Raw genomic sequence first — 10,960 nt, 5'->3', positions numbered from 1 at the left:
AAGGACTCTTTTTTTTTTTTTTTTTTAAATTTTTTATTTTCCAGTGGGTTTTGTCATACATTGATATGAATCAGCCATGGATTTACATGTATTCCCAATCCCGATCCCCCCTCCCACCTCCCTCTCCACCCGATTCCTCTGGGTCTTCCCAGTGCACCAGGCCGGAGCACTTGTCTCATGCATCCCACCTGGGCTGGTGATCTGTTTCACCATAGATAGTATACATGCTGTTCTTTTGAAATATCCCACCCTCACATTCTCCCACAAAGTTCAAAAGTCTGTTCTGTGTTTCTGTGTCTCTTTTTCTGTTTTCATATAGGGTTATCGTTTATCATCTTTCTAACATTCCATATATATGTGTTAGTATGCTGTAATGTTCTTTATCTTTTCTGGCTTACTTCACTCTGTATAATGGGCTCCAGTTCCATCCATCTCATTAGGACTGGTTCAAATGAATTCTTTTTAATGGCTGAGTAATATTCCATTGTGTATATGTACCACAGCTTCCTTATCCATTCATCTGCTGATGGGCATCTAGGTTGCTTCCATGTCCTGGCTATTATAAACAGTGCTGCGATGAACATTGGGGTGCACGTGTCTCTTTCAGATCTGGTTTCCTCAGTGTGTATGCCCAGGAGTGGGATTGCTGGGTCATATGACAGTTCTATTTCCAGTTTTTTAAGAAATCTCCACACTGTTTTCCATAGCGGCTGTACTAGTTTGCATTCCCACCAACAGTGTAAGAGGGTTCCCTTTTCTCCACACCCTCTCCAGAATTTATTGCTTGTAGACTTTTGGATAGCAGCCATCCTGACTGGCGAGTAATGGTACCTCATTGAGGTTTTGATTTGCATTTCTCTGATAATGAGTGATGTTGAGCATCTTTTTCATGTGTTTGTTAGCCATCTGTATGTCTTCTTTGGAGAAATGTCTGTTTAGTTCTTTGGCCCATTTTTTGATTGGGTCATTTATTTTTCTGGAATTGAGCTGCAGGAGTTGCTTGTATATTTTTGAGATTAATCCTTTGTCTGTTTCTTCATTTGCTATTATTTTCTCCCAATCTGAGGGCTGTCTTTTCACCTTACTTATAGTTTCCTTTGTAGTGCAAAAGCTTTTAAGTTTCATTAGGTCCCATTTGTTTAATTTTGCTTTTATTTCCAATATTCTGGGAGGTGGGTCATAGAGGATCTTGCTGTGATTTATGTCGGAGAGTGTTTTGCCTATGTTCTCCTCTAGGAGTTTTATAGTTTCTGGTCTTACATTTAGATCTTTAATCCATTTTGAGTTTATTTTTGTGTATGGTGTTAGAAAGTGTTCTAGTTTCATTCTTTTACAAGTGGTTGACCAGTTTTCCCAGCACCACTTGTTAAAGAGGTTGTCTTTTTTCCATTGTATATCCTTGCCTCCTTTGTCAAAGATAAGGTGTCCATAGGTTCGTGGATTTATCTCTGGGCTTTCTATTCTGTTCCATTGATCTATATTTCTGTCTTTGTGCCAGTACCATACTGTCTTGATGACTGTGGCTTTGTAGTAGAGTCTGAAGTCAGGCAGGTTGATTCCTCCAGTTCCATTCTTCTTTCTCAAGATTACTTTGGCTATTCGAGGTTTTTTGTATTTCCATACAAATTGTGAAATTATTTGTTCTAGTTCTGTGAAAAATACCGTTGGTAGCTTGATAGGGATTGCATTGAATCTATAGATTGCTTTGGGTAGAATAGCCATTTTGACAATATTGATTCTTCCAATCCATGAACACGGTATGTTTCTCCATCTGTTTGTGTCCTCTTTGATTTCTTTCATCAGTGTTTTATAGTTTTCTATGTATAGGTCTTTTGTTTCTTTAGGTAGATATACTCCTAAGTATTTTATTCTTTTTGTTGCAATGGTGAATGGTATTGTTTCCTTAATTTCTCTTTCTGTTTTTTCATTGTGAGTATATAGGAATGCAAGGGATTTCTGTGTGTTAATTTATATCCTGCAACTTTACTATATTCATTGATTAGCTCTAGTAAAATTTTCTTGGTAGATACTTTAGGGTTTTCTATGTTAGAGGATCATGTCATCTGCAGACAGCAAGGAGTTTTACTTTCTTCTTTTTCCTTATCTGGAGGTTCCTTTTTTTACTTCTTTTTCTGCTCTGATTGTTGTGGCCAAAACTTCCAACACTATGTTGAATAGTAGTGGTGAGAGTGGGCACCCTTGTCTTGTTCCTGATTTCAGGGGAAATGCTTTCAATTTTTCACCATTGAGGGTGATACTTGCTGTGGGTTTGTCATATATAGCTTTTATTATGTTGAAGTATGTTCCTTCTATTCCTGCTTTCTGGAGAGTTTTAATCATGAATGGGTGTTGAATTTTGTCAAAGGCTTTCTCTGCATCTATTGAGATAATCATATGGTTTTTATCTTTCAATGTGTTAATGTGGTGTATTACATTGATTGATTTGTGGATATTAAAGAATCCTTGCATTCCTGGGATAAAGCCCACTTGGTCATGGTATATGATTTTTTAAATATGTTGTTGCATTTCTGTTGCTAGAATTTTTGTTAAAAGATTTTTGCATCTTGTTCATCAGTGATATTGGCCTGTAGTTTTCTTTTTTTGTGGCATCTTTGTCTGGTTTTGGAATTAGGGTGATGGTGGCCTCATAGAGTGAGTTTGGAAATTTACCTTCTTCTGCAATTTTCCGGAAGAGTTTGAGTAAGATAGGTGTAGCTCTTCTCTAAATTTTTGGTAGAATTCAGCTGTGAAGCCATCTGGTCCTGGGCTTTTGTTTGCTGGAAGATTTCTGATTACAGTTTCAATTTCCTTGCTTGTGATGGGTCTGTTAAGATCTTCTATTTCTTTCTGGTTCAGTTTTGGAAAGTTATACTTTTCTAAGAATTTGACCATTTCTTCCAAGTTGTCCATTTTATTGCATTATAGCTAGCTGGTAGTAGTCTCTTATGATCCTTTGTATTTCAGGAGTTTGTCTGTTGTGATCTCTCCATTTTCATTCTAATTTTGTTAATTTGGTTCTTCTCTTCTTTGCTTCTTAATGAGTCTTGCTATGGTCTGTCACATTTTGTTTATTTTTTCAAAAAACCAGCTTTTTAGACTTTTTGTGATTTTGCTATGGTCTCTTCTAGTTTCTTTTGCATTATTTCTTGCCCTAATTTTTAAGATTTTCTTTCCTTCTGCTAACCCTGGGGTTCTTCATTTCTTCCTTCTCTAATGCTTATAGGTGTAGAGTAGGTTATTTATTTGGCCTTTTTTTCTTGTTTTCTTGATTAAGCCTGTAAATGCCTATGGAACCTTTCCCCTTAGCATGCTTTTACCCAGGTATCCCATAGGTTTGGGTTGTGTGTTTTCATTTTCATTCATTTCTATACATATTTTGATTTCTTTTTGATTTCTTCTATGATTTGTTGGTTATTCAGAAGCGTGTTATTTAGCCTCCATATGTTTGAATTTTTAACAATTTTTTTCCTGTAATTGAGATCTAATCTTACTGCACTGTGGTCAAAAAAGATGACTGGAATGATTTCATTTTTTTTTTGAATTTTCCAAGACCAGATTTATGGCCCAGGATGTGATCTATTCTGGAGAAGGTTCCGTGTGCACTTGAGAAAAAGGTGAAGCTGATTGTTTTGGGGTGAAATGTCCTATAGATATCAATTAGGTCTAGCTGGTCCATTGTGTCATTCAAGGTTTGTGTCTCCTTGTTAATTTTCTGTTTAGTTGATCTATCCATAGTGTGAGTGGGGTATTAAAGTCTCCCACTATTATTGTGTTACTATTATTTCCTCTTTCATACTCGTTAGCGTTTGCCATACATATTGCTGTGCTCCTATGTTGGGTGCATATATATTTATAATTGTTATATCTTCTTCTTGGATTGATCCTTTGATCATTATGTAGTGTCCTTCTTTGTCTCTTTTCACAGCTTTTATTTGAAAGTCTATTTTATCTGATATGAGTATTGCGACTCCTGCTTTCTTTTGGTCTCCATTTGCATGAAATATTTTTTTCCAGCCCTTCACTTTTAGTCTGTATGTGTCTCTTGCTTTGAGGTGGGTCTCTTGTAGACAGCATATATAGGGGTCTTGTTTTTGTATCCATTCAGCCAATCTTTGTCTTTTGGTTGGGGCATTCAACCCATTTACATTTAAGGAAATTATTGATAGGTATGGTCCCGTTGCCATTTACTTTGTTGTTTTGGGTTCACGTTTATACAACCTTTCTGCATTTCCTGTCTAGAAAAGATCCTTTAGCATTTGTTGAAGAGCTGGTTTGGTGGTGCTGAATTCTCTCAGCTTTTGCTTATCTGTAAAGCTTTTGAATTCTCCTTCATATCTGAATGAGATCCTTGCTGGGTACAGTAATCTAGGTTGTAGGTTATTCTCTTTCATTACTTTCAGTATGTCCTGCCATTCCCTTCTGGCCTGGAGGGTTTCTATTGATAGATCAGCTGTTATCCTTATGGGAATCCCTTTGTGTGTTATTTGTTGTTTCTCCCTTGCTGCTTTTAATATTTGTTCTTTGTGTTTGATCTTTGTTAATTTGATTAATATGTGTCTTGTGGTGTTTTGCCTTGGGTTTATCCTGTTTGGGACTCTCTGGGTTTCTTGGACTTGTGTGGCTATTTCCTTCCCCATTTTGGGGAAGTTTTCAGCTATTATCTCCTCGAGTATTTTCTCATGGCCTTTCTTTTTGTCTTCTTCTGGGATTCCTATGATTCGAATGTTGGGGTGTTTCACATTGTCCCAGAGGTCCCTGAGGTTGTCTTCATTTCTTTTGATCTTTTTTTCTTTTTTCCTCTCTGCTTCATTTATTTCCACCATTTTATCTTCTACCTCACTTATCCTATCTTCCGTCTCCGTTATTCTACTCTTGGTTCCCTCCAGAGTGTTTTTGATCTCATTCATTGCATTATTCATTTTTAATTGACTCTTTTTTATTTCTTCTAGGAATTTATTAAACATTTATTGCATCTTTTCAATCTTTGTCTCCAGGCTATTTATCTGTAACTCCATTTTGTTTTCAAGATTTTGGATCATTTTTATTATCATTATTCTAAATTCTTTTTCAGGTAGATTCCCTATCTCCTCCTCTTTTTTTTGACTTGGTGGGCATTTTTCATGTTCCTTTACCTGTTGGGTATTTCTCTGCCTTTTCATCTTGTTTAGATTGCTGTGTCTGGAGTGGGCTTTCTGTATTCTGGAGGTCTGTGGTTCCTTTTTATTGTGGAGGTTTTACCCTGTGGGTGGAGTTAGACGATTGGCTTGTCAAGGTTTCCTGGTTAGGAAAGTTTGCGTCGGAGTTCTGGTGCATGGAACTTGATTTCTTCTCTCTGGAGAGCAATGGAGTGCTCAGTAATGAGTTTTGAGATGGGTCTGTGTGTTAGGTGTCACCTTGGGCAGCCCGAATGTTGATGTTTAGGGCTATGTTCCTGCGTTGCTGGAGAATTTGCTTGGTATGTCTTGCTCTAAAACTTATTGGCTCTTGGGTGGTGGTTGGTTTCAGTGTAGGTATGGAGGCTTTTAGACGGTCACTTATTACTTTAAGTTCCATGTAGTCAGGAGTTTTCTGGCGTTCTCAGGTTTTGGGCTTAAGTCTCCTGCCTCTGGATTTTAGTTTTATTCTTCCTGTAGTCTCAGGACTTCTCCAACTATACAGCACTGATAATAAAACTTCTAGGTTAATGGCGAAAAGATTTTCCCCCGTTAGGGACACCCAGAGAGGTTCACAGAGTTACATGAAGAAGAGGAGAGGGAGGAGGGAGATAGTGATGAGCAGGAGGAGAAAAAGGGGGACTCAAGAGGAGAGAGACAGATCTACACAGTTGTCTGTTCCCAGAGTGTTCTCCGTAGCCCAGACACCCACCAAGATTCACAGAATTGGATTGGGAAGAGAAGGGGAAAGGAGGAAATAGAGGTGTTCTGAGGTAGAAAACAGAGAGTCAAGATTGGGAGAGAATAATCAACACACTCCTGAATAAAAATGGGAACTGAATATTGGATTCTTAAATGTTCACAATTTATATCATATATTGAAAAACAAAAATTAAAAATCTAGAGTAGAGATTAGACTCTTAAAAATACTATATTAAAAACAAAACCCAAAACACACACAAAAAAATTTTTTTAAATATATATGAAGTTCAGTTTAAAAAATAGGGCTTCTCTTTTTTTTTTTGGTAAGGTTATAGTGTATTGAAAATGAAAATTAAGGAGTAGTAGAGGAGTACTAGAGGACTTTAAAAGAAATGAGAAAAAGAAAAATAGAAAATAGAAGAGAAAAAGAAGAAAAAAAAAAAGGAATTTTCCCTAATTAAAAAAATCATAAAAATCTATGAAAATGAAAGTTAAGGAGTAATGGGGGAGTAATAGGGAATTTTAAAGGAAAATAAAAGAGAAAAAATAAAAAATAAATTTTTTTTTTTATTTTTTCTTTTTCTTTTCTTATTTAAAAAAAAAAAAAAGTAAAAATATATCTAGGAATTTCTCTGGAGCTGTTGTGGTCAGTGTCGGTTCGGCTCAGTTTCAGATATCTCCTCGTTCCAGCTTACACTTCTCGATATCTACGGGCCTCTTCCGGTGTAATCGGTGTTTTCTACAGGGATTTTAATTTGTTGCACCGTTCTCTTCAGAAGCGGTTCCCTTTGTTTATTTGGCTTCTGTTTGGCCTCTCTTCAGAGCCTCATTTCCGCCCTGACACAGGCGGGCGGAGGTGGACTCTTATTCAGGTAGCTAGTTCTGTCGCGCTGTGGGGAGGGGCTGGCGCTGCCGGGAGGGGCTGTCGCCACTTTCTCCGTCTGCGCTGTTCAGGCTCCCGGCTGCTCTATATGGAGCTCTCCAAGCGCTGCACAGCTCCAGCCCTCGGGTGTTCCACAAAAGCACGGAACAAAAGGCTGCGTCCGCTCTTGTGCCTTCCCCGTCAGAGTGGTCCAGGCAGCCAGGAGCTTGACAGGCGCACTCTCCCCGGGTGCGGCACACCCACTCCCTTCCACGGTCCCAATCTCGGTTTCTGCCGGCGCCAGTCGGGTGCGTGCGCCTTCTGCCCTCTGCGTCCCCAGCCCCAGTCCCCGCCCGCGCCGGTCGGGTGCCTGCGCCCTGTGTCTCGCTGCGACCTGCTCCCGCCTCTGGCGGGTCTGGGCTGGCCTGCAGTCTGTGAGCTCTTCTCTGGACCCTCTTGGTCCCTTTGTTCTGCAAACGGCTGGCAGCGTGTTCGGGCCGGTTAATTTTCTCTCTCTTCCCTGCATTCCCACAGTTCAAGTTGGCAACTCACAAAAGCTCCCTCCGATTGTCCTCAGGGCACTCAGGCCCGGACCCTACCCCAAGCAATGCCGCCTGCTCCTCTCCATGCCGCCCCCACTTGCTGGTGGCGGATGCGGGTGTCTGGGGCACTTTTCTGCTGAGAGTTGCTTTTAGGCACGTAATCTGTGGGTTTAATTTATTGTTTCCCTCCCAGTCAGGTTGCCCTCCTAGGTTCAAACATTTCCCCCAGGCCCGCCAGTGCGAGGGTTTCCCGGTGTCTGGAAACGTCCTCTAAAGACTCCCTTCCCGGGACGGATCTCCGTCCTTAGCTCTTTTGTCTCACTTTTTATCTTTTATATTTTGTCCTACCTCCTTTCGAAGACAATGGGCTGCTTTTCTGGGTGCCTGATGACCTCAGCTAGCGATCAGAAGTTGTTTTGTGAAGTCTGCTCTGCGTTCAGATATTCTTTTGATGAATTTGTAGGAGAGAAAGTGGTCTCCCCGTCCTACTCCTCCGCCATCTTGGCTCCTCCCTCCAAGAAAAATGTTTTTAATCTTAAAAACTGTTGTTGTTTAGTCACTAAGTCACGTCCAACTCTTTGCTACCCCATAAATTGTTGTCTACCAGGCTCCTCTGTCCATGTGATTTTCCAGGCAAGAATACTAGAATGTGTTGTGATTTCCTTCTCAAGCGGATCTTCCCCACTCAGGGATCGAACCTGCATCTTTTACTGCATCTCCTGCTACATCTTCTGCATTTCAGGCAGATACTTTACTGCTGGGCCACTGGAGAAGTCCACCATGAGAAGTACAGTATTACCGGAGGAAAAAATAAACAAAACCTGGCAATTACTGTTTGGGGTGGGCAGAGGAGGTGGGAGACGGTAGAGCTGAAGGATCATCAGAAATTAAATCCTTGCTGAATTCAACTTTATGTATCCTCTTGAAAACATCATCCAGTGATATCTGGGTTCAATTCAGTTCGATTCAGTCGATCAGTCATGTCTGACTCTTTGGAACCCCATGGACTGCAGCATAGCAGGCCTCTCTGTCCATCACCAAGTCCCAAGTTTACCCAAATTCATGTCCATTGAGTCGGTGATGCCATCTAACCATCTCATACTCTGTCATCCCCTTATCTTCCTGCCATCAATCTTTCCCAGCATTAGGGTCTTTTCAAATGAGTCAGCTCTTCCCATCAGGTGGCCAAAGTATTGGAGTTTCAGCTTCAACATCAGTCCTTCCAATGAACACCCAGGACTGATCTCCTTTATGGACTGGTTGGATCTCCTTGAAGTCCAAGGGACTCTCAAGACTCTTCTCCAACACTACAGTTCAAAAGCATCAGTTCTTCAGTGCTCAGCTTTCTTTATAGTCCCACTCTCACATCCATACATGACTACTGGAAAAAACATAGCCTTGACTAGATGGACCTTTGTTGGCAAAGTAATGTCTCTGCTTTTAAATATGCTATCTAGTTTGGTCATAACTTTTCTTCTGAAAAGTAAGTATCTTTTAATTTCCTGGCTGAAGTCTCCATCAGCAGTGATTTTGGAGCCCCCCAAAATAAAGTCTGCCACTGTTTCCACTGTTTCCCTATCTATCTGCCATGAAGTGATGGGACTGGATGCCATGATCTTAGTTTTTTGAATGTTGAGCTTTAAACCAACTCTTTCACTCTCCTCTTTCACTTTCAACAAGAGGCTCTTTAGTTCTTCTTCACTTTCTGCCATAAGGGTGGTGTCATCTGCATATCTGAAGTTATTGATATTTCTCCCAACAATCTTGATTCCAGCTTGTGCTTCATCCAGCCCAGCGTTTCTCATGATGTACTCTGCATATAAGTTAGATGAGCAGGGTGACAATATACAGCCTTGAGGTATTTCTTTCCCTATTTGGGACCAGTCTATTGTTCCATGTCCAATTCTAACTTTTGCTTCCTGACCTGCATACAGATTTCTCAAGAGGCAGGTCAGGCAGTCTGCTATTCCTATCTCTGGGTAGAAGTTCTCTCTCTCTCTCTCTCTTTTTTTTTTTCCCCTCATCATAGATGACATCATAGCATTGGATTGCATTCTGTAACCTTTATATACCATTCTACATTCAGGTCCTGTACCTCAAAAACTAAGTTTCTCTTCAAATAAAGAAATCTCCTTGCCATTTCCTGCATCATGAATCTCTTCAGTTCTTCAGTTCCTTCTTCCTTTTGTCTCTCTTTGGCCTCTCTCTGGGCCTCCAATCCCATTAGGTATTCACTAATAAACTTGTGTTGCAAAGCATGGAGTTCATTTAAGCAATCTTGCAGATATAGCTTGTCACAAAAGTACAACAAATTGCAGATGATGCACACCTATGACAATATATGCCAGACTCATGAGCCAGCCTACATGACAGACATATAAATGAGTGGTTGCATCTTTGAAAGTTTACAATTTGATGGTTGTTATGTAGGGGACTTATTATACAAAAAAGGCTAATAACCTAAATAAATAGGTATTTGAAACAATTTCATTTCCTATCTTCATTAATAAAGTTTATAGTTGAAGAAATTCCAGTTTTTTTTAGTAAGTGATAACACTGTACTCTGATAAATTCATTGGTTATCTCCTTCTATAAAATATTCAATTTTGTAACTTTCATAACTATTTTCCTGTTTATTTTAAAACATAAATGTTCTTTATTAAAGGCTCTACATACATGCCCCTTAAACTACTCATTTAAGAGAGTGGCAATGACTTTTGTTGTTTGCACTGTGTTCTACACCTGTAGAACATTTCTCTGCTTCTTGAAGATACTCTGTGTCTACACATTGCAATGCTCTTTCACTTTTCATTACAGCTTATTCAGTTAATTATCTGGAGACGTAGTGTGGCTTAGTTCTGCCCCTAAAAGTTCCCGAAGCCTGATCCATTCCAAGTATCTCCACTAGCATTGACTGCTGTCTCACACACTTTGTTTGATCTTCTATGTGGTCATTGCTGGTTACACGGCACCTTCCATTCTTGATTATCATCTGCACCTACAGGTCTAGGGCCTAGAGGAATTGATGATATCTAAATTCTCTACCCCTTTAGACTGAGGAATTCAATAACAAGGTCTTTCTCCTTTCAGGCTTGTCACATGACTTCTATCCTGTGACTTCCTGCACAAAAGGAAGTCAGAAAATCTAGTGAGTAACATGCTCACCAGAACGTTTTCTATCACAATCTTCTTAACAGATACCAAACATCTTTTGAGAAAACCATGAAAGAAGATGTATACTGTTGACTATGGAATTGATTTCAGAAAAGTGACCACAAAAGGTTCCACCCCGTCCCACAAGAAATTGCTCTCATAATTTTTATTTCTGCATAACAAAAACCCTACCATACAATGTTTTCACTTGTGAGTAAAATATTTAATGGAAAAGGCATAACAATTAAGGCGACCATCTCCGGCACCTCAGGGTCAATAGATACCCACAGAGTGTGGAATCAAGAGGGCAAAATTTAAAGTGGAATTCCCACTCAAGTGCTGACACTGCTCTTGCTTGAGCCTACGAATGGGTTCCTTCTTGAATTTTTCACTCTGAATACTTCACTTGCTTCACTGTAGTCATCTCACTGTTCATTCTTTCCTTTAGCCTTTTGAATCATATGTAGTGTAGTTTTATGGAGAAGGAAATGACAAGTGACTCCATTATTGTTGCCTAGAAAATCCCATGGATGGAGGAGCCTGGTGGG

Source organism: Cervus canadensis, chromosome 20 (genome assembly GCF_019320065.1).
Source record: "Cervus canadensis isolate Bull #8, Minnesota chromosome 20, ASM1932006v1, whole genome shotgun sequence".
NCBI lineage: Eukaryota > Metazoa > Chordata > Mammalia > Artiodactyla > Cervidae > Cervus > Cervus canadensis.
This window is presented reverse-complemented; position numbering follows the sequence as displayed.